The 27,604-nt window shown below is 40.6% G+C and overlaps 1 long non-coding RNA gene across 3 annotated transcripts in view; it reads left to right on the forward strand.

Annotated features, from left to right (window-relative positions):
• Positions 1-27,186, forward strand: part of LOC138690757 (uncharacterized) — a 73,129-nt gene extending 45,943 nt beyond the window's left edge. For 2 of the 3 annotated variants that reach the window (XR_011329543.1, XR_011329542.1), the window contains 4 exons: positions 7,525-7,630; positions 9,663-9,793; positions 13,449-15,121; positions 17,655-17,843. This is a non-coding gene — a long non-coding RNA (uncharacterized lncRNA). Of the gene's footprint in view, positions 1-7,524; positions 7,631-9,662; positions 9,794-13,448; positions 15,122-17,654; positions 17,844-26,472 lie in introns of those variants that run through there. The other variant, XR_011329544.1, reaches the window with a different exon arrangement.
• The last annotated feature ends 418 nt before the right edge of the window (positions 27,187-27,604 follow it).

A 27,604-nucleotide genomic window follows, 5' to 3' on the forward strand; every position in this document is an offset into this window, starting at 1 on the left:
GAGATTCCCAGTGCATTCAGATGTTGAGGGCTTTGGGTTTGTTTGCCCTCATCATGTGGTATAGCCAATGATTTTATAGACTTCATTATTACAAGCAGGTTAGAAACACGGAGCTTGTTTATGAATAAATAATTCTGTATCTGTTCTGCAAGGTAGGAAGGACACTTAGGACATTTAACGTCTCTAAGGATGCCGTGAGCAGAAAGCATATGTGGCAGGAAAACAGATTTATGGTCATGTAAATATAGGGAGAAAAAAAGACATGCACAATATATAACTTTACTTGGGTTTACATACAAACGCAGAAGCCATAGCCATTGCACGTGTTCACAGGTTAAAATTTAGTATGGATAGAAAAGTGCAATATCTCGAGTCATTTCCATTATTGGTGAGATAAAATCAATGTCCAAATACTTCCTTACCGGCAACCCCCCCTGAAAATACTAATCTGCTGTATAATATAAAAATCCAATGCCATTAACCTGAGAGGGGACACAAAACTGCCTACTGCCTTTAAATAACAGCTTTTGTTATTTCCTTGAGGTTGGTTTCACAAAATCATTTCTTGGAGATATGTATATTTTGATGGCCTGGAAGTGCCCAGCCTGTCCGTTGTGGTCCAGCGTCAATCCAGGGCCCCCCGAGCGATGCTCGGCTCTCTGCTGCCGCTCCGTTATCAGAGAGGGATTGCTGGGAAGAGAGGTGCGGGGTGTTACATCCATAAATGCCGCGGTCTAGAACCGCCTGCCCTAAGCGATATGGGAATAACCCGATCAACTACAAGTTTTCCGGAGCGGCTGCACCTGCCGAGTTTACGCGTACGTTCGTGCACGTGTTTATCACGCGGGTGAAACGCGGGGATGCTGTGAAAGCCCTGCCTACCCTCGGTGGTGGTTCTGTACAGCGGGGCTGCCCGGCCGGGGGCTGCTTTTTCTTTCGCATAAATAGTCTCTCGTACCTCTGAAGTTTTTCCTCCTCCTCTCCTGCAGCAGTGCTAGGGGTCAGGCACACAAAGGTGCTGTCCCCTGATTGCAGCAAACACCGCCATGTGTTGTATGTTTGATGAATTAAAAGGATGCTGCCAACTTAATTACACTGTAACCCTTCAATAAAGGAAGGGCAGAGCTGATTAACTAGTGAATAATTGGGGGCTGATTGATGGCTTTCTCCCTCACTGCTAAAGGCTGTATATATAATTATTTTGCCTGTGGGCCTAATTTTGCCACTGTTAGCTTCCACTTTTGTCATCAGCTGTAATTTATGGATGGGGCCTGAAGCCTTAAAAAAGGCTGGAAAATGAAATAGCCCCGAATCCCCAGATATGTCACCTGGAAATGGCCAGCAGGCAGCCTTTAACGTCAACATTTGCAGCCATTTAGCAGCATTAACACCTCATGCTTAGCCGGAAAATAATATTATCATTTGTCAACAACTATCATAATATAGATTTTTTTCCTGACATGTAATAATGTTGCATCACTCACACCAATGATTTAATATATGTTTTAAATGCAAGATCAATTTATTGTAACCGAATAGAAAATTCTTCTGGTAATGCACTTAAAAAAAAGAGAGCAAGAGAAGGAAGGCCCATGCCCCTTCATTGCATTGGCAGGTTGGTTACAGAATTAGTATGTCAGTCTCTAAAGAACCCCCAAAATCACTGCAAACTAAGATGGTTTGTGAAATTTGGTTTAAAAAAAAAAAATCTTTTTTTTTTTCTTTGAACTTTGAAAGATGCAGCAGCAGTTTCAAAGAAAATACAGTTAATAAACTAGTAAACTTGTCTCCACTTTACTTAAAAAACATTGTGGGACAATTTTCCATCTACTGTCAATCAGCAGAGCTGCATATGAGCCCGTATAGCTATGCTGGTTTGCATGAGATGTAGATCTGACCCTTTGTATTTTAAATTGAAATAAGGTTTCTTATTTTTTTCGGAGAGACGAACACTAATCATTAATGCTCCAAAGTAATAGTAAAAGCCAATCTGTTTTGAAGGATTGAATTGCTTTGGTGGCAAAGAGGAGAGATGCACCCCAAAAGAAAGCCTGTTTGGGGAAAATACAACATTCTGATTAGAGCTGCTCCAGCAGCTGCGTGCGAAGAAGTGCTGCCTATTTTATATTCCACAAGGATTTCTTTCAATAAAGTAATAACAACTTAGATTCACTTTTTTTTTTTTTTTTGGTAACCCATATTTAAACATTGCGGAGAGGAGGCTTCTAATTTATAAGCCAAGATATACAAATCCTCTCTCTCAAATTTCCTTTGTTGTTTTGTCCTCACGGAGCGCTCCCTTGCCTATGAATCACATAAAGATTTGAAGAACCTTTCAGTCAAAGCTCAGTAGTGTGCCAGTGGGCACTGGCCAGGAAAAAAAAAAAAGATTGATATTTGCCCTCTCTTCTTATCTGCACTTGATTTATAAGTCAGTGCGAGTATGCAAGAGAAATAAAGGCAAAGACCTTGATGCCTCCCTGTGGAGAATATGCACCATTTGGATTGAAGGCATGAAAGAGGAGAAATTAATGGTAAGCTGTTCATCTGTCACTACTGCCAGCCTGATGGTTTTGCAGAGAAGGAGAGGACTAGATGACATGCCCTCCAGTCAAGGGCATGACTGCCCGCTGTTCTCATATTATAAACACAGTGCTTTGGGTTTCTAAGGGATTTAAATTTAAATTATACTGTACTTTGGATAGGCAAATCTTTACACAAGTTTATTTTCTTGAAGTATTAACATGCAGGATTTCACTGGCTTTATGTGGAAGAAAAATAAAAATTAAGTCCCCCTATTTGATAAAAATGTGTAGCAGACTCTTAAAATGTATCCGTATTTTTAAAGCAGTGTGTTATAGTGTAATGAGATTTAAATTTATATATGCATTGAAGATTTAGGCACATGCATAAATAGATAAGCCTTAGTTATTCTACTTTCTGGCACACAGGAAAAGATTTAAAAGTTCAAAATAGGAGCTGAAATTTTTTTTCCATTAAAATGGTATAATACTGACTGCTGCTATCGATGACAATATTAGGAACGCATCTGGAGGATAAAAACTGACACAAAACTTTCATGTTGTGCTAAACGACAAGAAAAATGTACTTATTGCTAAATGACTTCTTTTCAGTGCTGAGCATTTGCGTACCCTCTTGCAGCTGTTGAATTATTTTTGTACGGTACCGAGCACAAAGGCTCGCTGGGCTGCTCGAGTCCTCGAGATGCTTCTGCGACACCCATAAACCTTCTTGTGTATTGGTGCTAATAGGAGCGATTTTTGGTGCCTGGCGTGGTTTAGATATGCGCCCATAAGCATGAGAAGGAGTTTGCACTGTGCACAATTCAGGGTTCAGATTCTGTGACTTTTTTGCCACCCAGCAGCTAGTTAAAGCCCTCTTCGCTGAGCCCCAACATTGGGATGGGAGTTTTTGTTCTCTGTTAAAAAAGGGAAAAGTGAGTTGCTAGTCCACTGGTTTCAAATTACCTTGGTTTTTATAAACCAGAAGCCAAAAAAAAAAAAGGCTCTGTGGCTTACTTTTGTTAAAATCTCCTGAGTCTGGAGCTAATTTCATTATTTCCTGAGGCTTGAGTCATGATTCTTGAAATCTTGGCTTAGGCAACAGATTTCAATAAAATAATTATGCTCAAGTAAACTGATGTTTACTCTTACTACGGCAAACTTCATGACTCGCATATCACTTCTGAAAGAACTGTAAATCTTCCACAAACCTGACAAACGTAAATCAGAGAAGAGGAGAAGGAGGTTGGCCAGGTGTGAGATGGTCCTCCAGGATCTTCAGGAAGGAAGGGACATCCTTCCCTCCAAAGCGATTGGCATCTCCAAAGTACCATGCCTTGATTTTTTTATCTTTTCTACCTTCCTCCCTGTGCTGTTGCAGGAGAGGTTACCCTGCTTCTTGCTCCGGTGTCAGGGCGCCAAGGCTTTGCTCTCCTGGGCTCCTTGTCCTCCCGAGCCCATCCATGCCATGCCCGAGGACTTCGCTTCCTCGTGCACCGTCACCAACCTTCTCCATCACCTGGCAGGAAAACCCTCAGCAGGGTGGTTTCTAACACCGAATGATGAGGATCAAGGCATCCACAGTCCTAATCAAAATTAGTCAGCCAGAGATATCATATGGTCACCGGGGCTGAGAACAATTCACCTTCAAAAATCTACAGCTGCTCTTATCTCCCCGTTCCTAAAGCGTCTCCTCTGCAGCGGTTAGAGGCTCTGTGCTTGCGACGGCTGCCTGGCACTCTGTGTTTTAACTCCCTGCTTGAATCTGCCTAGAGTTTTGGCAGACTTCAAATGTTGGCAGTGATGTTTTCTGTGCCAGCTGTGCATTAAAGCATTTTTTTAGAAGTTTCTGCTAAAATGAATAGGGTTTTTTTATAAAAGAGATTGTGGGAAAGTATGTTATTTCACCAACTTCAAAAACTATAATAACTTTTTTGAGCGGCTCCAGTTCCTCCAGGCTTCAGAGCAGGTAGTTAGTTACTTTGGCGCTTTTTTTTTTTTTTTTTTTTGGTTCTTGTCAAAAAAATCCTCCTGTGCCCTAGTTTATACGCATGTTAAAAATCTGTTTGCACTTGCCGAGTCCATCTGCACCGAGGCTGATCCGTCTCCTCGCAGTTCCGTGCCGACCGTAGCGTGGATGCGGCGCCCATACGGAGCGGCCGGGTGCCACCGCCGAGCTGCTCCATGCCGTGCTGTGCATCGGCGGTGCTGGAGGAGGTGAAGAAGGGCAACTTTTCCCTCTGCTCTCAGGTCACCCCTTGCTGATTCAGTATGAAACCCACTGAACTGAGTAATATTTTCTCCGTGCTAAAATTTTGTGCAAACACTGGCAAACTGTATATTTTCCGTGTCTGTAGGGATGGGCAATGTACAAAAGCTTTCTACCGCCCCAGATGACGTTGTAAGCTGGGGCGCAGGAGGTGGCACAACAGGTCTAGAGGTCCTAGTTTTGCTGATGAAGCAAAGGAAGGTTGTGTGATCCTGCAGGCTAAACGCTTTCACGTCTTGACTTTTTAGTTGTTTGGGAAATTGCATATGAAAGAAAGCAAAAGAATACAAAGGTTGTAAAGCTAAGCACTGAAAAGTAAGAAAATACTAATACAGCCATATTTATGTATATATTTATACGTACACATACTACATATTGGTTTTTGTTATGTGGTATGCACTAAAATGTGTTCAAATGGCTCCTCCTCCTCCTTCAGCAAGTGCAGTCTTCTCACACTCATGATCTGCTCTTTCCCAATCACCATCCAAACTTTGGGCTTCTCCTCATGGATTTTCCTCTGACGCTCTCATCGGAGCTTTTTACAATTAACTAATCTTTGCTACTTGTGTGAATAGTAGCAGAGAGGTATCCTGTTATTGCAGAAGGAATAGCTTGTCTCCATTTGACACATCTGCAATCAGGCACCGAAATAAAGGTTATTTCCACCGCACCAATAAATTGGCAGGGTGCAGATGCCGAGATACACCAGGTTTGCTTTTTCACGGGCATCACCCCTCAGAACTCTTCGGCGAACGGGTGCTGCTGCTGGGACGGGTTTTTTTAAGTGATTCCTTGCATATCTGGAAGGAAGCAGCTGCCGTGCCGGGGTGCAGCGCTGTGCCGAAATACCGGTGTTGGTCCCCAAAGCAGTCTACGCGTGCGATCACCACCGAAGCCCCAGCAGCTCGGACGCAGCGGCGTGCCAATACAGCGATGCTGCTTTGGGGACCCAAACGGAGCGGTTCAGCGCTGGCGGTGGGATTTGCATTTCGGCGCATAGACATAGTCTTAAATGGTGACGCGGTTTTTTATCTTTCTGGCTTCTTTCAGCTCGTTTGCTGCGTATCTGCCAACTGCAGATAGCAGCAAAATAAAAATTCTGATTTATTCCCATGCACAGTCATTCCTATGCACTTATGAGACTGGGTTTCTCTGGAAAAAAAAAAAAGCTGTCTGTGAGCAAGTAATTAACAACTACATCATAGTGAAGACAGGCAAGGGCCAAATTAAAGTTGCAGAGGGACCTTTAATTCCAGCATTTCCTAGCTATTGAGTGCTTCGGTATGCGGGATTAGCAATCTTTTAGCCTAGTTTTTAATATAAGCGTGTATCAACTTGAAGCGAAGGCTGCGTTTTTGATGCGCAGGCGTTGCGCCACGCAGTCTGAAAGGCGATGGCCGGGGAGTCTCACGCACACCGTCCTGCTTGATTGATGCCTCCGTCCAAAAGCGCAAGGACGGGGAAAGCACAGAAGGACGTGGAAACTGCAGAAGGGATTCACGTACCGCGGTGGGAAACTGATTCAAATCCAAGTTAACTGGGAGGCAGCGCGGGGCTCCGGAGCCGAGCAGCGCTGCTGGCGTGAGCTGAGCTTACTGCCGGTGGACCAAGAGCAGGTTGGTTTAAGGGTGGCTTACCAGCATCCTTAAAAGCCTATGTTTTCTGATTTTTGCACTCTTTTTTTAACATCTTCATTTTAGATCTTCTTATTTTACAACCAAGTTGCTTAATGTTATCTTTTTAAAAAAAAACGTATCGACAGAAATGAAATATCAAGACAAAGAAAAGTAAAAACTCAATTTATTTCCTGTTCGACTTCAGGTAGAAATCCTTAAGTTTCTTTACCTAAGGTGGCCTAGCTATGAAAATGTTTTGGAATTTTGGGGGAACTGTTTTTATTCCTCTGGAATGAAAAATATGTTTCACTGGAAATCCATTTTTTTTTATGAGGAAGGAAAGAGTTTAGTAAGAAAATTTTAAACCGATTTGAATACTTTGTTGAATATTTTCAGAAAATTCTTCCAAAAAACCTACTGAAGCTTCCAAAACCGGGGGTTATTCTCATATATAACTAAGAGCAAACTGACACCGCTTATCCTTGCAGGATGCCCTCTGTCACCATCATGGCCTTGTTGTGTATCAGAACTCGGGGATTTGCTGTTATTCTGTATGGCTACAAAACCACCCCAAACTCTCCATCAGATTTAATTATAAATCTAAATGAGAGCAAAATTATACCCCAAAATTCGGTTCTAGATTTGATAATGTAAGGGGCCACTAGTATTTTCTCTAAATGTTTTAGTGTGTCTGGACTACATTGCTTAGTGTTCAGTTGCTTATTTTAGTATAATTTTTTTTTTCTGGGGACTTGATTAAAACTTAGGAAATAAATGTATTTTTTTTATTTTTATTTTATCTCTGAAATATGATTATAAATGACCTTTGATAAAAAGTTAACAGAGAATATGTCAGGAAGCAGCTCAGAAGGAAAAGATTAAAAGCAGACAGTCTAGAGAGGTGTTTAATTTCAATTTTCTTTGTGGTATAAGAAATCTGTAGATTTTAAAGCCATCATGCCATAGTTACTTTTATCAGTAGGGTTCTTTTGTTTTGTTCTGCCACCTAATTCTTTTGATGACAATGAGTCCACAGTTTTCCAATGACTGATTTCGATTTGCATGTTATTGTCAGCCTTTTATATTTTATCATATCTCCACTTTGGTTTTTATGCAGATCCTCACATCAGAAGGCAAGGGCAGCCTGAGCTAAACAGCTGGCTGGATTTGCATGAAAATGGACTGCCCTTTTTCATTTGTTTGTTCTTTGGAAATTACAGTAGGTGAGTATCTGACTCAAATTTCCCAAACAAATAAAGATAAAACTTCACAGATATTAAACTGTGGAGCATTAAACTGTATCATTTTACATATAAAAAGAAAAGGATTAAATAGAATTAGTCTGTTGAGCTGACTGAGGAGAAACAATGTGAGTGACGGTCTGAAAACTAAAGATACAAAAGAACTGTGGTATCTTCAAGAGATTTTTCTCTCCAAATATTTTCCTTTCCCATGTTTAAAGGATAAACACTAATATAAATATTTCCCTTATGAATTTAAGATATTTTTGCTAGGGAAAAGAAAACCATAATCTGTTTTAAGTCATTATATGTTTGATAGTATTCATGTATTTTATGTACATATTTTATATACGTAGCAGGTTATAGAAGCCCCTTAGCAGTGGATATTCTTTACAACTCGGACTGGCGGTGTAAACGTGACCGGGACAGATGACATTAAGAAGCCCATATTGTTTCCAAGAGGCCAAATCAGTAGGGTGAGGCAAGATCTTTTATTAGACTGGCTGATATAGATGGAAAAAATGAACAAGCTTTGGGGCGCACAAGAACTTGATAGTTGACAGATACGAGCTTTATAGATTTGAACAGTAAAGTATCAAAATAACACATGGCACGACTTGGAGTTGTCAACAGACTTATAAATTATTTAGAGCATGTGTGCCCTTGTGTGCCTGCAAGCTTGTCCGCCTCTTTCTGCTTAGGCTGCTTGAGCTTACAAAAGACACAACCACTCCCTGCAAACCTTACCGCTCTTCTGTCTTCAGACCATGTCAGAAAGAAGAGCACGGCTATAACGTTTACTTTAAACAAAGGTTTGGAAAGAGTGTATTTTATGACATCTAGCTATAGTATGGGATTTAACTGTCTTATGTGTAGAGTCTCCTGCTTTCCATTTACAGTAGGAGATGGATTAACGGTAATGCTATGTATTTTCTAGAGTTAAACATCTGGGGCAAAGAGCTATCAACTCTGAATTTCCTGGAAAAGTGGTAACTGCTAGTCTTGCAAGAGATAATAAAAGTTCATTCTTTCCTCTGCTGTGGTTGGAATTGGGTATGTAGAGCCACAACCACGCGGTGCTGGGAGAGCAGCAATGTCCCCAGGTCACAGCACAGGGCCAGCTAACAGCGAGGAGCCCAGGCAAAATTTGTAGGGTAAAATATATTCTTGCCTTTTTTTGGTTTTTTTAAATTTCATTTTTCAGACTTCTTCCATAATCTTTCCTGAGTATGCACGGGAAAGTCTGGAGAACGCTTTAAATCCTTTTTCTTTCACATGCGGCAAAACCCCGCATAGCTTTCATTACACCTATGTGTTGAAATTTATTAGCGAAAAACGCTCTAAATAATTCATAGGCCTGGTGACATCTCTAGGCTTTGCTTTGTGGTGGTGTGAAACCTCGCTGCTCAAATCCACAAAGCCTGTACCTGTCAGCCAGCAGGTGTTGACACAGTTGGTGTAAAGCCCTATAAGGTCAGTGGAAAAGGCAGGACGTATGGATTCTCGCTGTTTTGAACATTGCGTCTTTCACACGGCCGTAGGGGATGCAGATCTGCCGTGGGCCAGGCGTATTAGTAGTGCTTTAATAGATGAAATAGACTTGCTGCTGCAGGGCAGCATTGCTGTAGCTCAAGAGGCAGCAGCAGCAACAGAAGACAGCTAGTCCCAGGAAAGTGCAGAAGGTTCTAAATCCACCTCCTGCAAAGCTGAAATGATTGTTCTGTGGATGCTGGGACTCAGCAGATGAGAGAATTACAAAGAGTTAAAAGGAGACCCAGTCCTGGAAGACTAGGGATATTCAGGCACACGCTCCGTCGGATGGGGCAGGAGCCTTACTGGAAGGCAACTGGCTGCTGCTGGGAACCTGATGGTCTTGGACAGCTGAGGACACGTTCAGGTTTTGGGGAGCTGTGTGTCACGGGCATCATGCCTGGGGGACAGGGCTTGGCTTGTCTATAGTCCTTTTGTTGTTTTCAGCCATTTAAAAAACGTAGTAAATACTGTTTTGTTTTAGGAAAGCCACACAGGGAATTGCTCCTGCTTTGCTCAACTCCCAGAGGATCTGAAGGCACTGTTGTAAGATTGCACTTGCTAAGGACTCGCCAGGAATATTTCTAATCTATAATTCAAGCCTCTGTCTGGAAGGTAAGAAAATTGTGTGGTTTCCTTCTGAAAGTGGCAGTAGCTTATGGTCTAGGAGCAGAGAAAGGACGCTCTTGGATAAAACAGAGGAACCCTTCACTTGGCTTTTGAGCAAAGAATATCAGGGGCGAGTGTTTGCTGTCATTTGCACTTCACAAGAGTTGTATGGAGTGTCATACAGCCGTGTGCACGCTTGTACCCACAATACCTGCTAAAGTCCTTCAGAAAGTGCCATTATAAAGTTCTGCCTGTCAAAGTCGCTGAACCTGCAGAAATGTCTTTTATGCAAAGCAGAGACTACGCAGAAACTTATTACAATTCAGTATTTATAGAAGCATCGTGGAAGTACAAATAATTTTTGGCTTATTATTTATTTTCTGTTGATTTTATTTTGTTATATTGTATTTCTGGACTTTTTCCTAAAAACGTTGCGTTTCCAAATTCTTTACTAAATGTCACAAATAGGTAGCAAAAGTTGTGTTGGCATTTTTGAAAGTTTTCCAAGGTTTTGCTATTGTTACAGTTGCAGAAACTATAGCCCTCGCATAGTTGTGAATGACCTGACTCGCAGGCATCCAGCCTGGCAATGACTCAAATTACTTTGATGTTACAATACATAAAAATAATGCAGAAAACAAGACATTTTGGCTTTGGAACCTGACCTGGAAATGGATTGCTGGAGGAAATGGAGTATTTGACTTGCTTTTCAGAGTAAACTCTCTCAGATTTGGCTAAGTTTAGCACTTTTTTTGTTGTTGTTGTATTTTAATCTGGGTGAGATTTCCTTCAGTGCTTGGATCTGTTTGAGGTAGTGCATTGAGGGCCAGCTCACGCTATCTAGCTATGATTTTTCTCTGGACTACTTCATTTTTGCAAACTCTTGGTGGATATGTGTTATGGTTCCAGTGCAATAAAGAGAAACGGTGTGTAGGTGTAAAGAGTTAGATCTTCATCTGATATCAAATGGTTGCTTGAGCTATGTGAATTTACACTCAGTGAGGGTCAGGTGCAATACATGGGTCTACATTTTGCAGAAATATTATTCAGATTCTATTTTAAAAACCCATTTTTACATTGACTTTGTAATGTAACTTCTTACATAAATCCACGGCTATAAATAACAGTGAAGTACCACTGCCATCTTTACAGAGTATGGTGTAATTTGGAGAATCAGCACTTTTTTCAGTACAAAAAAAGGTAAAAACCCTTGTCCTGCCACGAAACCATCCATGGCAAAGCCTGTGCATCCACAGCAGTGCCTGCAGCAGCCGCTCTTGTTGCAGGAGACAGATGGGTTTCCGCTAAAGTCCCTATTCCTGTAGGACAACTTCAATTCAAGTAACATTTTGTTGTTTTTCTTGATGTTTTCTTGGTGTGACTAGTTGTGTCCTGCGGCTCTGTTGACCTAAGGGTAGTGCCAGGACTCCTCTGAGCTCGACACCTTCAGATTATCCATCTTTTCCCCAGACAGCCAGAATCGGGTTGTTGGTTGGGCTGACAGTGTCTTCAGCGTCACCCATGCAGCAGGTAGAAGACGTGGATGGGAGGGCGTGCATCCCTGCCCTTGGGCGAGAAAGGGAATAGCTAAAGTGTAGATTAATTTGGATTACTCTTGGGAAAAAAAGTCTATCGTTAGAGTTTGTTATGACGTGGTCACTTCCAATTTCCACTTGTATTATGGGTGCACAAACACAGCTCGCGCCAGCTAGTTTTTCTCACTGTTTTCCAAAAATAATGGAAAAACAAGGGTCTCCATAACACTGGGCCTCTGAGCAGTTGGATTAATTGTATTTGTATGTGAAACAGTGTTTTGGTTTTAGAGCCTTTCACAATACTGAAAGGACACTGAGAATGTCTTCCCATGTTTCATAAATTTCAGCCAAGAAAAAACAAATGTGGCTCTTTTACGTCAATATTTTATGTCTCCATAGGTTTTGTGTTAAACTCCCGTACAGAGTTACTGTGTGTTATTGATAACATGGAACTGGACTTGGTGGATTTTAATGTCTTTTTTCATGTTTATATGGAACATTTTGAAGCAGCAATTAAAATAATTAAGGAGGGCGAAGAAATCTTTAGCATGCAACAAAGATTTCTGCAAAATGTTAATTTCTGTCAAATAAGTGAATATATGCACAGATGCCTCCTGACAGAGGCTGTGATTTCTGAGTGCTTTGCATGCCAAATAACTTGTTTACCCCCTCAATGTTTGCCAAGTTTACTGTCAATTTACAAATAATTTCCATTTTGCTGTTTATTCTGCTGCCTTTTGATGGATATGTCTTCCAGACTTTTATCTTGCATGTAGACAAACTAATTAATATTTTCCCTTCAGGCAAATATTTTTTTCTTAGATCTAAATGTGGGTTAGATTCTTCTTCGTTTCCATATGCTTTGTTCTGTCAATCATTTCTCTTCTATGTTACTAAAAATGTACCTTTGTGGATGTCATTTCTCATGTTTTACAGATTTATTTCACCTACATCTATATGGGAATGTGTGTATGTAGAGAGACATATTTGTTATATATGTGTTCATATATGTTTAAGCAGAGAGAGTGAAAATACTAACTTCGTGTTAAGATTTGGTTTTCAAGACTGAATGAAAATACATTTTGTCTTGCCTGTTGCTGCCATTTCCCAGGCTTGACCTCACAGTTTGTGGTTACTGCTGCCCATATGGCACACGCAACACTGAGTACGTCTCTTCTGCAGCGTCAGCCCCGATTCCTGCACGTCTTTTTGACCTAGCCCAGCCCTACTAGTCATATATAAAATATTTGGTATATCCCGTTTCCATCCTCCTGCTGTCATCCCAGCACAGACCACAGCAGGCTGACCCTTCTGAGATGAGCAGGCTGATGCAGAAGTGGTCCTGAGCCGTCGTGACCCTGCGGGAGCGAGGCTTCCCCCAAACTGCTCTGGCCAAGCTCTGCCAACCTGGGTGCCAAAAACTCTTCCTAACGCATCAGCACAGCCTGAGCCCCGGGGACGCCCTCCCCGCAACGCCTTTCGTCAACGTTTAGGTATGTTTAAAGCTCTCCGATAGCTAAATATTGTTGTATTCAAGGAACGAGATTTCCACGTAGTCTCTGCAGCTTCCACAAAGCTTTTAGGAGGTACTGGAAGACACAGTGTGGGATAAAAAAAAAAAAAATGTTATCGGAAGCCGGCATGTTAACCATGTTCCGCTGAGAAAAACACAGGTGGTAACCGAGAGCACAGATATTGCGAACAGATTCTTGCAACTTACCAGTCGTAAAAATATCTCTGCAAAAAATACTCCCAACGACTCTGTTTACAGAATGCTTGGTATTTCCTATATCTGGAAATATTCTCGTTGTAGCTCCATATGTCGCAGCTAGTCTGACAAGCTTTCTTTTGAACTGTTTGCAGGTTGCAGTCTGTCTGGAGGGCTGGGTGCTGATGCCTTCAGGTTTTTAGGCCCTGCATTATGGGCATGATTATCTTGTTCACTTTGCAGGCATAGAAAAATGGAGCTGGGATTTAGCAGGATTTGAAGAAACTTCCTAATTATGCCAAGCAGAGAGCTGCCTGAGTAAAATCTCAGCCAGAACCCCAGGTTTTTTATTACTGGTTCTGTTTTAAGTGTATCTCTATAATTTTCTGTGTTTCTGCTTTTGTTTATATCATCATAGTCAGCGGGACTGAGAGATTAAAAACCGAAATGTATTATCTTTGCACATCCTCAAAACCTGTCGAGAAAGGAGGAGAAATTAAACAAGGACAAAAACTCGCACTGAAGTGAAGCTGTTTCCTTTGAGCTGCCTTATTAACCAGTCAAGTACTTGACTGCCACTGTCAGCGAGATTTCTTTAGAGAAAGAGTGGCATTTTGAAAAATACAAATTCACCGCCTGCACAAGTTAATGAGGCCCTTCAGCAATGTTCATTGATAGTGTAAATTCATCATAATACAGTGCTACAAACCATAAATGGGATATGCATACAGGAAATCATCCACTATTAGAAATTTGCCAGACACGAAAAGAAAAAGAAGCCATTGATAAGCAGAAAACTCATCTCAACTGCTCCGTGCTGATGGGTGTGCAGCACATTAGTAATGCCAGATAGTGCCACGATGAGAACTTATTAAGGTGAATTGAGGTAGCTCGTCAAGTGTATTTGGTCGCCTTTGTTCGCATTTTATGGACTCTCTCAGCTGCCTCCCTTGCATTTGCCAGTGTCGGGTTAGATAAAGCTTGCTGTGCAAGGACTACCGTCAACAAAAAGGGACAAATGTCTCCAAATACTTCCCTTTTCTGTGCACGCACAGACGTGCTTATGCGTTTAATCGATTTTCAGTTGCATTTGCAAGCGATAGCTTTACAGACACCAAATTATCTTAAGGGCTATATAGTACACCAGGAGTGGACAGTAGTAAAAATTGGCAACACCCCAGAAAAAATATATTAAGGTGACTTCTGATCTTTTAAATAATAACCGAGCAGTGCTATTTTGCTGTCTGTATCAATCAATAAATCTCTCTACAGTGCAATTCATTCGGTACTCCTACTGTTCTTGAATAGTATCAGTTTAAAAATCTCTGGGACCATTAGGCCAATACTTTAGTGTGATTTGTCTGTTGGCCGGTTTCCATCATCTTGCTTCAGGGAATGAATAAAAAAAGGAATACCTTGCATTGGGTCATAAAATGGTCAGCTTCTTGATTAGAAGAGGTGTACAGATTTGTTAAAATCTTGAAGACCGTGGCCCCTGATGTGCAGGACACCACCAAATTACATGAATGAGCTCTATGAAATAAAGCAGACTGGTATGAAAAGGCTTTGAAACATCTGCATTCATCTCCTGTGGTCTCGATTCCAAATATATGGAGATCTGAGGAAAGACTACATTGGGTTAGCCTCTGAAAAGTGTCTGGAAAAGGGAGTGACTACCCCAACTCCCTACCGCCCCAACTCCCCCCTGTTGAATAATCTGCTTGTTGCAGAGCCGCAGATGACTGGGGATCAACAAAGGAACATCAACAGAGGAACTCGAGAAGATGCAAATTCTGGTATCCCTCTTCCCACACTGTCTCTGGTTTCACACACGAAGACAAGATCAAGGGCACAGACTCTGGTCTTATCTCCCAGGGGATCTGTTTTCCCCGTAGCCTTCCCGCAGGGGTCAGTTGAGAGCTCATTCCAATCCATGGAAATGCCGAAGACCAAGTCCCCTTCTCCCAGTGTCACCTGTTTCACTCGGCTGACGTGTCTGTCATCAGCTGTACAAGGCATTGGGCAGAGTAGCAGAAGCCTAAGCAAACACATCTTTCGTTTGTAAACAGGAATAATGATGTTGACTGGAAGGTAAGTAGGAATAACTGAGCAGAAACCGCAGATGTTGATGCTTTCTCTTCCCTCTGCCTTTCAAACCACTTTGGTTGCTCCTCTGCGCTGCTCTCGTCCCCTCTCCCGAAGGCAAAGTCCTTATGGGCAGTTTTTGTGAGCCGCTCTAGTGTATGTTTTTGTGCCTCCCATATCTTCCTCATGTTGCAAACTCTTTCAAAGCTGACAGGCCAGAGAGATGCTCCTTGGTCCTCTCTGACCTCCTGTGTTCCTCCTCCCCTCTCCTCCACTCCAAAAACTCCTCTTTTCTTCCCCCCTTGCCCCATCTGACTTTCCCCTGGCCCTGGCTGCCCCACTTTTCTGAACCAGTTTTTCTCTCAGCTCCTGCCAAAGTCCGTATGATGATCTCCAAAGGGATCTCAGAGCTTGGCTCCTGCAAGGGTGGTTTTCAAATAAATCTGGAGTGCACGTTGTTTAATGCACTGTGAACTGTAAGAGATGAAACAGAGTTAGATGCTTTTGTTCCTTTTGCCCGCTACTCAAATCCCCAGCTGATAATTACGAACAATAGATGAAAATGTGTTTGGTATATATCATAAGAAGAAATCTTATGGAAACATTAGGCAGCCTATTATTGTAAGGCTCTTGTAAATACTGTTTTGTAAGAAGAACCTATCTAAGATGATGTAAAACTTAATATTCCTATTAACAAGATGTACTATACTGTTTCCAATTCATATCAGTGAAAATGCATTTTAAATTACAAAGTACTCATATTTTATCTGAGCCAGTGTTCTGATTCATACGCCTCCTCTTTAATCCTATTTTCATTCAAAGTTTCACAATTCACATCTTCTTTTTCCTATTTTATGTAGTATTTTCTGTGTTTTCGAAATGTAATCAAAGCTTGTTAGCTTCTACCCAACCACGTTGGGTTGAATGGGAATATTAATAATACCAGCTATTGATGTCTTTATGTTAAAATTTGATTTATTGAGCAAGTGGCACATAATCTGTGGGGAAAATACCTAGAGATAACACCTTGAGATGATTAATTGTGTTTACAGTGCATTCCTGTAATAATTGTTTACAAGGAAATTTATGCATGAGTTGCTGCCCCAGTTCAAAAGAATAACTCATCAGATTGTCAAGCTCTCTGCTCTTGAGTATTCTAGCTAATTGCTATCTTTGCTAGTTGAGCATCATAAATCCTTCTTCCACAGAGCTGAGAGCAGGATTTTTGGATCATGCTTTTTCATGCAATGAAAACCTTTTCATCCCTGGGAACATCAGTTTCCTCATGCAGGAAGAAAAAAAAAGAGGATACATCAGGGGATGATATCTACAGAGGATTGTGACAAGTTGCCCAGTGGCGTTGGATATAACTTCTGAAATGAGCTTATACAACCATGTGTTAAAATCTGTGTTGGGTAAATTTGCCAGTAATGTTATTGATAATGAATAACATATGAGGATGTAGACTTAGTCTTCTATGTTTAAAAAACATTGCATTCCCAGTTCTGCTGCTCTCTACTTTTGTATTGCTTTCTCCTTCGCAAGTGCTGCAGGGTAGAGATGGTAGGATGGGTTGGAGGATGGTTCCTTTGCAGCCATCTGTGCTTATTACTGATCTAATAACAACTGCACAATTCTCCCTTTTGGAATTAAATCCACCCTTATAAATTCACAGAGATAAACACGCTTTTCTTTTGCACAGCTTCGTGCGTTTTGGGGTTGGTTTTTGTTCTATTTCCAACTTTGGGGTTTAATTATTTCATAACTAACTTTGCTGTAGTTACAGGAGTATTGTCTGAGCAATATGTTGCCAGGAAGTAGTTGATAATGTTTAATAATTCCTGACTACATTCCTGTTCCAGTCCATGATCATGATTATACAAATGTTTCTGGTGCTATTTTTCAGTACAAATCCTTCTTTTCAGTTTTTTTTTTTCTTTCTTGTTGACAGTGTATTGGTCAGAATACAAGAGAAACCGACCTATTTGCTAGTTTAATTAAAGATGTCAGTAAAATCCTTAAGGTTTGCCTGGGAAGGAGCAGATTTACTTGCTGCTTTTATGCACACTGTGGGATTTAAACATTTTGAGAATTGCTTTGGTGATTTTTCCCAGGAGATAAAGGAATGGATTAAGTGAAGTAGTTTCTGACTATAATTGGTCTGGTTTAAACACTTAAAAATAACTTTAAGAAATAAGAAAACACAAAACAGGTTTTCAAGTAGGGATTTAACTTTTTTTTTTCTTCTTCTTCTCCAGCTATGTGTTTATTTCAGCTTTGGTGTCTCATTGTGAACTATCAAAGTGTGCTGTACGTAAGGTGGGATATATGTACTTTAGCTGCTCTGAACAGCAGTCCAGGCAGAGGACAGATGTCTGAAGGAGAAGAAACAAAAGGACTAAATCTGAAGAAACAGCGGGGGAAGAGAAAAAGGAGATGGGGGTAGGGGGGGAAGGAGGCTTTCAGCCTTTGGATAGGTTATTTGCTCTTTTCAAACAAAGTGGGCTGTGTGTGCTTTAAACTTTCCCAATGTTTCCAGGCAGCCTCGCAAAGCCGGCTCCATCAAAGGAGGCTCCCACCACCTGTTGGTTAGGTGTTCCTGGCACCCACCTCTGCACTGGCACGCTGCTGCTGCTCCTCTCGCTCCATAAATTCAATCACTTATACACATGGGGCATCACGGAAAAGCTGTTCTGTCTCTTTTTCTAGTCAAACACATGGGTTCTCCTTCCTGCCTCCCTTTGTCTCAGGTAGGTGAGCGGCCAAGAACGAGGAATTGCTGCCAACCGATTCATGTCATAGTCGTTTAGAAAGACAGAGGTGGCTTTGGCATAAATCAAAATCTTCAGACGACCAAACCAAGCCTAACACCATGTCACCCCCTAATACCATCAGGTCTTACGATACCAGCTGCACTGGGGAAGGCAGTAAAATGTGCTGCTGAGCAGCTTGAAAATATAAATTTAACAGCTAAACTTAGGCTTGTGGTCCAAATGAATGTGGATTACTATTACACATACAGTAACCGTAGTTCATCAAAAGTTAGCAATAAGGGAATTCTTGAGAGAAGATTAAAAAAAAAAAAAAAAAAGCCAACCCAGACTTTACAAGCAGGTTTTGATCAAAAGTAGACGCAGTAACACAACACACGAAGCAGATTCTGTAGGAAATATTAGACTCTGATCTTACAAAATATTCCAACCATGCCTATCAAGAAACATTAATAACAGTGTTATTGACAGAGTATTCATTTAAAGTCTTTCTGTTGGATACAATTAACATTTAGATGAGAGACAGTTATAGATACTCAGATGATATATACGAAAGAAACAATGACTCATCTCTCCAACAGTAGCGGTACCAAACTTCGCAGCGGGGAAATTGCATTTCTTCTAGCTTAAAAACAAAAAAAAATTTCTATGGACCTTACAGAAGAAATCAGCTTGTTCCTATCAGAAGGATTGCTGTGTACTATTTCCTTATTCAAAGAGGAAATTTCTACGGAGTTTGCCAAGTGCGGGGATGAATGCATTGAGGGCAAGAGTAGATAGTGCAGCAAGAAAGGGCTGAGAGGGACAGTTCAGCTCTGGGGTCAGGAGGACAGTGCTGTCCTCGTCTACCAGGTTTTTCTTCCAGCTGTCTTGACGATCTTTATGTAATTGGATTAATCTTTACATCACCCACATGAATGTCAGCAAATGGTGGAACCTGTGTGCATCAAGGGTGAGGGCAGTGATGGTGTCCGTATCTCCTACTCCTGTATCTGTCCTTCAAAGCTTAAACCAGAACTCTTCTTGGGCTGACACTGTGTCTCCCTAAAGACCAGACTATTTAGACCTGGATGGGTGGTGAATGGGATGCTGGAAAGGTACATTCGGATGATGATTTCCTGAGATTCATGATGTCTCCAACCAGATAACAGATAAACCTTGGGGCTTGGATCCATCTCACCTGCTTTTTGTTCTTTAAAAAGGTGGTCTAGGCTTGCTCTGAGTTTGACAGAGAGAAGTGAGTTTGGTCTGAAAGCCGTTCATCCCAGCTGGCTTCAGATCCCTTATTTTTAGAAGGCTGAAGTGCTATCTGAATGCAATCTAACAAAAGCATCAATGGCAGTCACTAGTCTAAGTCTCTTTGAATGAGACCATGGTGAACTGGCTCAGGAGCCTTTGTATTAGCGAGCTGCTGCTTTCTTCTCCGCATCTGTACCTGCCTGGAGGTCTCCCCACCCGACTGGCTTTTGTGCAGTTTTAGAAGATGTCTGATCAGACAGAAACTAGCAAAAAAAAAAAAGTGAGTGCAATCGACTGAGATTCAGCAAAACTAGAATTGTGACAAAGCTTTCCGCCGTAAACACTCTCCGTGCAAGCGGTCACTGTTTTGGTAACTAAGAACATACTGATTGGGTTTAGAGAAGGTGGTATGATAATAATTAATTGAAAAAATTGCCTTATATGCCAAACAAAAATTTTAGATGAAGTCATGCCACAGTAAGAAGACTTTTAAGTCTTAAAATGGAGTTATCTCCAACCACGCTGCTTTGAATCTGATCTATAATAGCCTGGTAGTAGTTTATTTATATTAATTCTGTACTGTATATTTTACATTTTGTAGAAATGCCTAGAGCGTGCATGTTAAGCAGTTAAGAAAATTAATCTGCTTGAGCAGTGATAACATTTGTAGAATGAAATCCTCACAATTAGAAAGACATTTGAAGAAACCATGTTAAAAGGTGCTGAAATGTTCTTGAAGAAATGCCACATGTTGCTGCGGGCAGTAATGAAACATTTCCATATAAAGTACTACATAAACACGTATAAAATGTAGACATATGTTAGCAGATTATGGAGTGTGAGAGTGATACAGTAGTGATGATTATTTGCAAGTGCTAATGTTACCAAATCTTAAGGTTATCTCCTGGTCTTGGACCCTATATGTAAATAATTATATCCCTAAATATGCAACTCTGAAGCTATCAAACATAATATACATTCAGCACTTCTGAAATACTGTAGGGTTTAGTGATCTGCAGTATATGATAGTAAATTTTGGTAGATTTATGCTCAGATATCAGTGAACATATGGCTTAAGACATGCAAGTTTGAAATAAAGTTATTCATATTATATACACTTCCACATGGTTAAGTATTTGCAACTCGGAGAGCGATCAATATGCAAAAGGTGAAGTCAAATATACATTATCTACACAGAGGTAATTTTCTATGCATAGCACATAGCAGTTCTACCTATTTTATCTCTGTGTTCATCTATCAAATATTTCCTGTGAATATGTCCACCTACTATGTAAATAGATCTGGTTTTCTAAATATCTGTTTGTCTAAGTGAGAATAAGATATGTATTTCCATAGCCTACTGGACCCAAAATAGTATCTCCAAAAAAATGAACGTATAGCAATCTGAGAAACGGCAGTAATGACTTCATCTTTGGGAATACAGTCTTAGTGGGCCTTTGATTAGGGGTTTATTCCAAACTTATTTCAAACCCTTTAAATACTCATTTTTTCATCGATGACTTCTCCATTTGTCCTTATATTAAAAATGCTGTACATTGCTCATGCTCCAGGATCTAAAATCACAACTATGAAATCAGGTAAGTTGGTGGAATATTTCTACTGAGATTCTTAGTGTTGTTTTCCTAACGAGCATTTTTTCACATCCTTTTTTTTTTTTCAAAATGTTTGTTTGAATTAGAAAACAATCTCTGTACTCAAAAGTGGCAAATCACTTGAGACTCGTTTCTGAATAGTGCTGAGAAATCCCTCTTTGCATATCTTTAAAGATGTTGCTCCAAGAAAAACAGGAATTTGTAACTTTAAAACCTTCATCAGCCCTGTAACTTTGAAATAAATAGTTCTTGAAAGAACTCAATACTTGCCAGGCCTTCTAGTTGGTGCGTGTTGAAGCTATAAAAATTCAAGCAAAACAGGCTTGATGATATTAATCTATTTAATAGAGGGTGTTTGCATCACAGAATTACATCACCATTTTCCATTCTGTAAAGACCACAAATAGAAAAATCAGAGAAGTTAACAACATCATTGTATTGCAGAAAGCCTTATATGCTTTCTGACTGCTTTTATCCATATATATATATTTTTATATATTTTTACTAAAGACTAGGGTTGCACAGTGCATTCCTGAGAAACCTGCTGTATGTTCTGTCAATACTGGTCACAAAGAACCCCCAGGTGTTTCCTTTGGTTCTGGATCAGGCCTGTCCTTGCAAAAATAGGAAAAACATGTAGGCCAATGCAGGGTAGATTAATTATAAATTATAAAAAGCATGATGGTATTAATTTGCATTTCATAGCTTGGTGCTGTTTAGTTATCAATCCAATGATTCTACATTGATTTTTTTACTACTAATATATTGTACTTATGCATTGTGTTGAAGGTGTATAGACCTCAAAAGCAAAGCGGTAATTTGGCCGCAGCGCTATCGAAAACCACGTCCCACAAGCTGTCTGCAGATTCCAGCTTATGTCCACGATCTGGGAGGAAGGAATCAATGTTGACAGCATTGTTTGATCTAAATTTCAAAGGGAAAATTTAAACCGTACTTGGGGTGCAAAGAGGTTCTGTAAACAGAATAATCCACACCTTCTCATTCTTCTCCAAAGCCGATTCCCACGTGAGATGATGAGCCCAGCTTGTACATTTGATGACTCGGTAAGCGAGTTATCTCGTGTCAGGGCTGCAGGAATTGCTGGGATGGGGTCCTGCTCCCAGGCACCCGCAGCCCCCCAAAACAGCAAGGTCAATGCCAGATCCCCGCTTGCCAGAGACAGAAGGGGTATTTCTTTTCATTTGGTACATGACTCGCCCATTAACAATGATAGCAAGTCAACAACACGTCACGCATTAAAATTTTACTAAATATGGCGACTAGAAGCTCTTTTGCCAAGTGCTGCACGCAGTGCATCAACAAACATTGAAAGAGGGTGCATTAAGATTTGCAAACAAAGAATCAGGCAAGTGTGTTTTCCAGGTATGCCTATCTTCAGACACCCATCTAGCTCCTTTCCAGAAAGCAGTTAACTTTCAGGATGAGTCTTTCCTTCCTTCATTAGGTCTTTATTAGAACTGGGCTAATCAGGTCAGGTAGAATAAAAACTCATCAGAACCTTCAGCTAAAGATCAGAGGAAGCCTTTTTTCCTTTTGAAAATTAAACTTCCTCTCTTTTCTCTCTCTCTCTTTTTTTTTTTTTTTTTAATTTCTGTTCCTCCTGTTGTCATACAGAAACAGATGTGAATGAATTCCCTAAAGAAAATTTGTTCTTATGGCATTCTGGTTCAATTTCTTTGTCCATACCAATCCTAAAAGATAGTAAACAGATCCTATTTATAGGAAGATTTTATGATGTTTATTTCACATTTTTTTTGTATTTAAGACTGCAGCTAGAATGCCATTTTAATTCTGAGTGTTCAGTAAATATTGCACTGCTAGCAAGAAAAAAAAGATTGAAAAATATTAAAAATCATTCTCCTAACAGCCTAGTAGGGTAGATAATAGTAGTTATTGTAAAAGCTGTTTTAATGAATGTTTCTAACAACAAATATAAACCATATATTATCAGCATGACTCTTTGTCACACCCACCCAGTGATCTGGATCCTATAGTGGTTTAAGACTGATTTTGAGCTTATGGATTTGGATTCTTGTGGGTGAGTGATGGCAGACTCCATCCTTGCTCTGTGGTTTACAGTATGATCATTTGAACTTCAAAGGTAGTAGCTACACATACCACTTCGGGCTGGATTATGACTACTCTGTCAGATGCTTCAAAAGTATGTAGGATATATTTTTGATGGGATATACATGCATTTAAAGGGTTTGCTCCATTTTTTTGTAGGAAATGACCTACTAGAAGTAAGAAAGAGCTTGGAGCTTTCTGAGTGACAGCTACTTGCTCTTTGGCAGAACGTGTCCTAGTGCTGAAGCAGTTTATCAATAGTACCTCATCGCAATTAGCGATATAGAAATAGCTAAAATGCTCAAAGTTTGGTCAGCTTAATCAGTGTGCATGAAAAAACACGCGGTTGTTTTGTAACAGTTATGGAAATGTCTGCAACCAGCATCAGTGTCGAAGGGGTATGGGATGCTCCTTGTGATGCCAGAAGGGTTACGGGGCTGCCCCTTGTCATGCTGAAGGGGTTTGGAGACCCATCCTAATCCATCCCAGCTGGCAGCTCCTGTCCCTCCCATCTCCCTCATTACCTTGTCCTCTTGGATTCCTGGCTCTTCTCCCTGGGATCCTGCCTTCGGTTAAGATCTGTCACTCGGGCTGCAGCAAGAGCAAACCTGCTCTTACCTTGCTCTGTTAAAACTGTTATCTATTACTGTCTCCTTGCCTCCTGTATCCTTCTTTCAAGCCTGCTTTGGTTCTTAGCTCTTAATTTCCTTGTTCATATTTCCTCTCCTCTTGACCATTTTTCTTACTTTTTTTTTTTTTTTTTTTTAATTAGAGAGGCAGCCATTGGTGGTTTAGTGCAATCACTTATATTTTACTCCTTGACCAGTCCTGTTGATTATTAGTTATGGTAGCAAAATATGATCTGTACCTGAGAGACTTGTTAGCTGAGTAGATGCCATATTTTATTTATATATAGTTATACAAGTAGTTCATGAACACTCTCCCCCTCTAGCATCAGTGATGCGTGGATGCCCGCACGGTCCCAGGCTGTGGGTGATCACTGTGAAGGAAGAGGTGCTGAGGGCAGAGGCGCGGGTGCTCAGGGGCTGCCCTGCGTGTCCTGTGCCACCGCTTGTGACACATCTGAGGGACTCTTCTAGTGGCCTTTCGAGCTCGGGAGCTGTTCTTCCAGGCTGCGTAACACAAGCGCACAGCACAACGCGCTCAGCAGAACCGGTGGGGGTGTGCGCGAGGTCCCCCTGCTTCAGCGCAGCAGCCAGGGCAGGCCAGTTTAGCCATATGTGAAAGTGCAGAATAATTAAAAAACCCACAACCTTCAATATTAATTCATTAAAAAAAAAAAAGTGTGATTACATTCAAAAATTAGGTTGATTTTTTTCTTCTTTCTCATAGGACCTGCTGACTTCCAAGGCTGCAGACACAGTTTTTAAGAAGTTTTACTCATTAAATATTCCATTCTGAGAAGTGCCAGAAGTGTACTTAAATATTCTCTTATATTCAACAACTTAACACATCCTGTAGCAAAACAAAAGGTACTGGCAGACCAACTCACAAGTTAAAGAAGAAAATCTCAGTGAAAGTTAACTTAAATCAACCTTCCGATATGAGTCAGAGCCTCTAAGCTCTGATTTTAAAAGCCTCAAGCATTGGCCTCATAGCATCCTTTAAACAGTCAATTTTAAGAACTATCAGTATCTGTACAACAAAAGAATTGTAAAAAACCTGAGTGAGATTTTTGATGAAAAAGTCCATTTTGGAAGATTCAAAGAAACTTTAACCCTTTAGAGCGGGCAGTGGGCTGCGTTTGTAAGAGAGGTTCTTAAACACAAGTACTACAGCAAAGTCAGAGAAACTCTTCACATCCTCTTTTAAACAGAAAAGGATCTTTGTAATTGTTCTTTGTGGGAACTCACAGAATCTGAATATTCAAGTTAAAAAAGATACACGTGCTAGCTAACATTTAGCCCTCAGTGAGTAACGGATGTCGTGGTTTTCAAAAGAGATTTGTATGTCCTCATTGGTATTTCATTGTAAAATCTTGTTATCAGATTAAAGTAGCAAAAGGGTAAAACTTAAAGGAGCTCATTATTATGAGATCTCATCTGGGCGACTTAATAATGAACTTGGGTAGTCCTGGAGGGATTTTCCTGGTTAGGGTTGGAAGGATTGCTGGCTCACAGTCCCGTTATTAGGATTCTGGTAAAACACACATGCCATCCTTGCCACCAAAAGCAGTACCAAGATGACCACTTTGTAGTTTAGGAGTTTATGCTTTTCCAGTTATATAGTTCCTCTGTTTTGTGAGATTGTTTAAAGATTGTGTCATTTGTGAATGATATAGCTTTACCTACAAGAAACTTGCTTTCAGAAAAACCCCAGAAACAAAGTACATAAGTACTTTAAATAAGAGAAAAATAATATCCCCTTTAAAGGGTGGTGGGATGCTAGGACAGAGTTGGAAAAGCTGCACACTCACATTGAACTTACAGGCTCCATGGATATACCCCGACCCTTATACCATTTCTGGTTTTGCTCCCACAGCTGTCTAAACCCTACAGTGATGCTGGTAACGATGGCAGAAATCACCCAAGAACCACAAATGCTCTGTACTGCAAACAACAAAATCTCTTCTAAGTCACCTGGTGGCTTAGAAAAATCAGTTTAGCAGCAGAGTTTCCAGGAAGCCCAAAGAAATTGCAGACCTGATCTCAGCTACTCCAAAAATTGCTGAGCTCTTGGTGGTGGAGGAGGACTGGCATTTCTTGATTTTAACGTAATAAATCTGGATCTAGCTCACTGTATTTAAAAAGTGTTGAGCCACCAGAGAATGCTGTGGCTGCCCACAGGCTAGAAAATAAGACTACTGGGGTTGCTTCCAGCTTTGATGCTCAGCTTTCAACACTCACAGAAAGGTATCTTCAGGTTTCTTAAAGGACAGGTTATATTTTCGGTCTCATAGCAGTGACGTGAATTCACATTTCTTGAGGTGTGAAGCTCTTTAAGCAGTGTTCTGTGAAAAACAAATTATTGACAAGGTTTGCAGTTATGCTGCTGCTACTGTCAAGGAATAACGTTACGATGCTGTGAGCTTTCTGACCTGAGTCTGCCTTCTCTTAATCTAGAGACTGTTTCATAAGTTTGCAAATACAAGTAGAGACACCAGATTTGTGCTATTATTGATCCCCTGCTGACGTTGGCTAGGCTTAACCAAACTGTATAAAACTGACTTATTCAGAGCAAAATCTGATGCATGCATAAAAAACTTGGCTGCTTCCCCTCGTGCTGCTGAGATATCCTACGCTTTTATTTTTGTGGTTTGCTTTCAGGGGGCGGTTTTGTCTTAATAATGCTACTGCGTCTTAACACTGTCCCGAGCAATGCTTCTCTTGACCTATAGAGTAACACAAAATAGAAATTTAAGAATCTGATAGAAAAGCCACAAAAGTAAATTTGGGTCGTTTCATTGACTTTATGGGGCTTTGGAATAGGTCTGATATATTGCTGCAGCAGAATTCTGTAAGATGTCTCGTCAGACCTTTGGAAAGTTCATTATACTCCATCAAATAATCTGCAGCAGATCCTCTGTGACTGGGACAACGGTATGCTAAAACGAAGCAAAATCACCAAATAGTTCCATAAAGAACAGCCTTCAGAAAATAATAGGTTTTTATTTCTTTTGCAACAGGCCTTGAACCGAAGCAGCAGCCCTGGTCTAGGGTTTTGGCTGGTGCAATTTCATTGACTTCAGTAAAAGGACAAGCTGCTGTGACACCTCTGCGTACTTCAGTCTCTAAGTCCTCAGCTTCCAAGACAGCAAGCAATATGATTTTTAAACCTACTTATGCCATTTTATAAACATTATTTGTCTTTTTTCTCTTCCCGCTATATTAATTATACAGTGTTAGATCTCTTGAAATGTAAATACCCCAAATGCCAAAATTAGAGCACGGTAGTGAGAATGTTGTAAGAGTGCTTTTTTGGAAAAGAAAGAATAGATTTTCACAAATGATTGTTGACCTTCTAGAAACTCTGTTCTGGTATTTTTCAGCATGCTTTGATGTGCAGCAAACGCTTTGCTATTTGACCACCTCCTGGTAGGGTTTCCATCCTCAACGCTCGCTGGAGCTGGAGACCTGATACACCAGAGCTGCATACTCCAGTACATCACTTTAAACCAAGCCTTTACCATCTGTTTCAACCTCTAATTACAAATGCAAAATAACACAATTCACAATTGCATCATAAAAAAGTAAAATATAAGTGATTTAAATGCATGTGTGTGTTCCTTATGCAAGGCAACATTCATCTGTTATGTTTTACCATCTTTTAGAAAGAACTCCGGGGTGAAATCCCTCTTTGTGGAGGGAAGAAAAATGATTTCATTGTAAGAAGGCGTTTTTTTAAGGTATGTTTCCAGGTTATTGTTGCACTTTATATATTTCTTTCTTTACGAGTTCTCCTTCTTCCGCCAAAATAGGAGTGTTTATGTCATGGTGGGATGGATGGTTTGTCCAGAGCAGTCTGCCGTCCTCAAATGCCCAGGCTGGGGACTCCTCCAGCTGACCATGCTCTGTCCTGGCTTCCCACAACATCAGCCATGTGCTACTGCTGCTTTCCCCCCTCTTATAGATCCGTATTTATTTGTACCATTATGTTTACACAGGCTTTTTTAACCTATAGGTGGAAACATCTATTGGTTCCAGCCAGTTCACGTCCTTCACAGGGCAAAGGCATGAGCTGTTTTAAAGGCAGCCGTTAGTTATCCCCCATCACGGAGCTTTTCTCAGGTTTGCCTTGCTGGGAGATGGTGCTGCAAA

The sequence above is a fragment of the Haliaeetus albicilla genome, chromosome 23, assembly GCF_947461875.1.
Source record: "Haliaeetus albicilla chromosome 23, bHalAlb1.1, whole genome shotgun sequence".
Lineage (NCBI taxonomy): Eukaryota > Metazoa > Chordata > Aves > Accipitriformes > Accipitridae > Haliaeetus > Haliaeetus albicilla.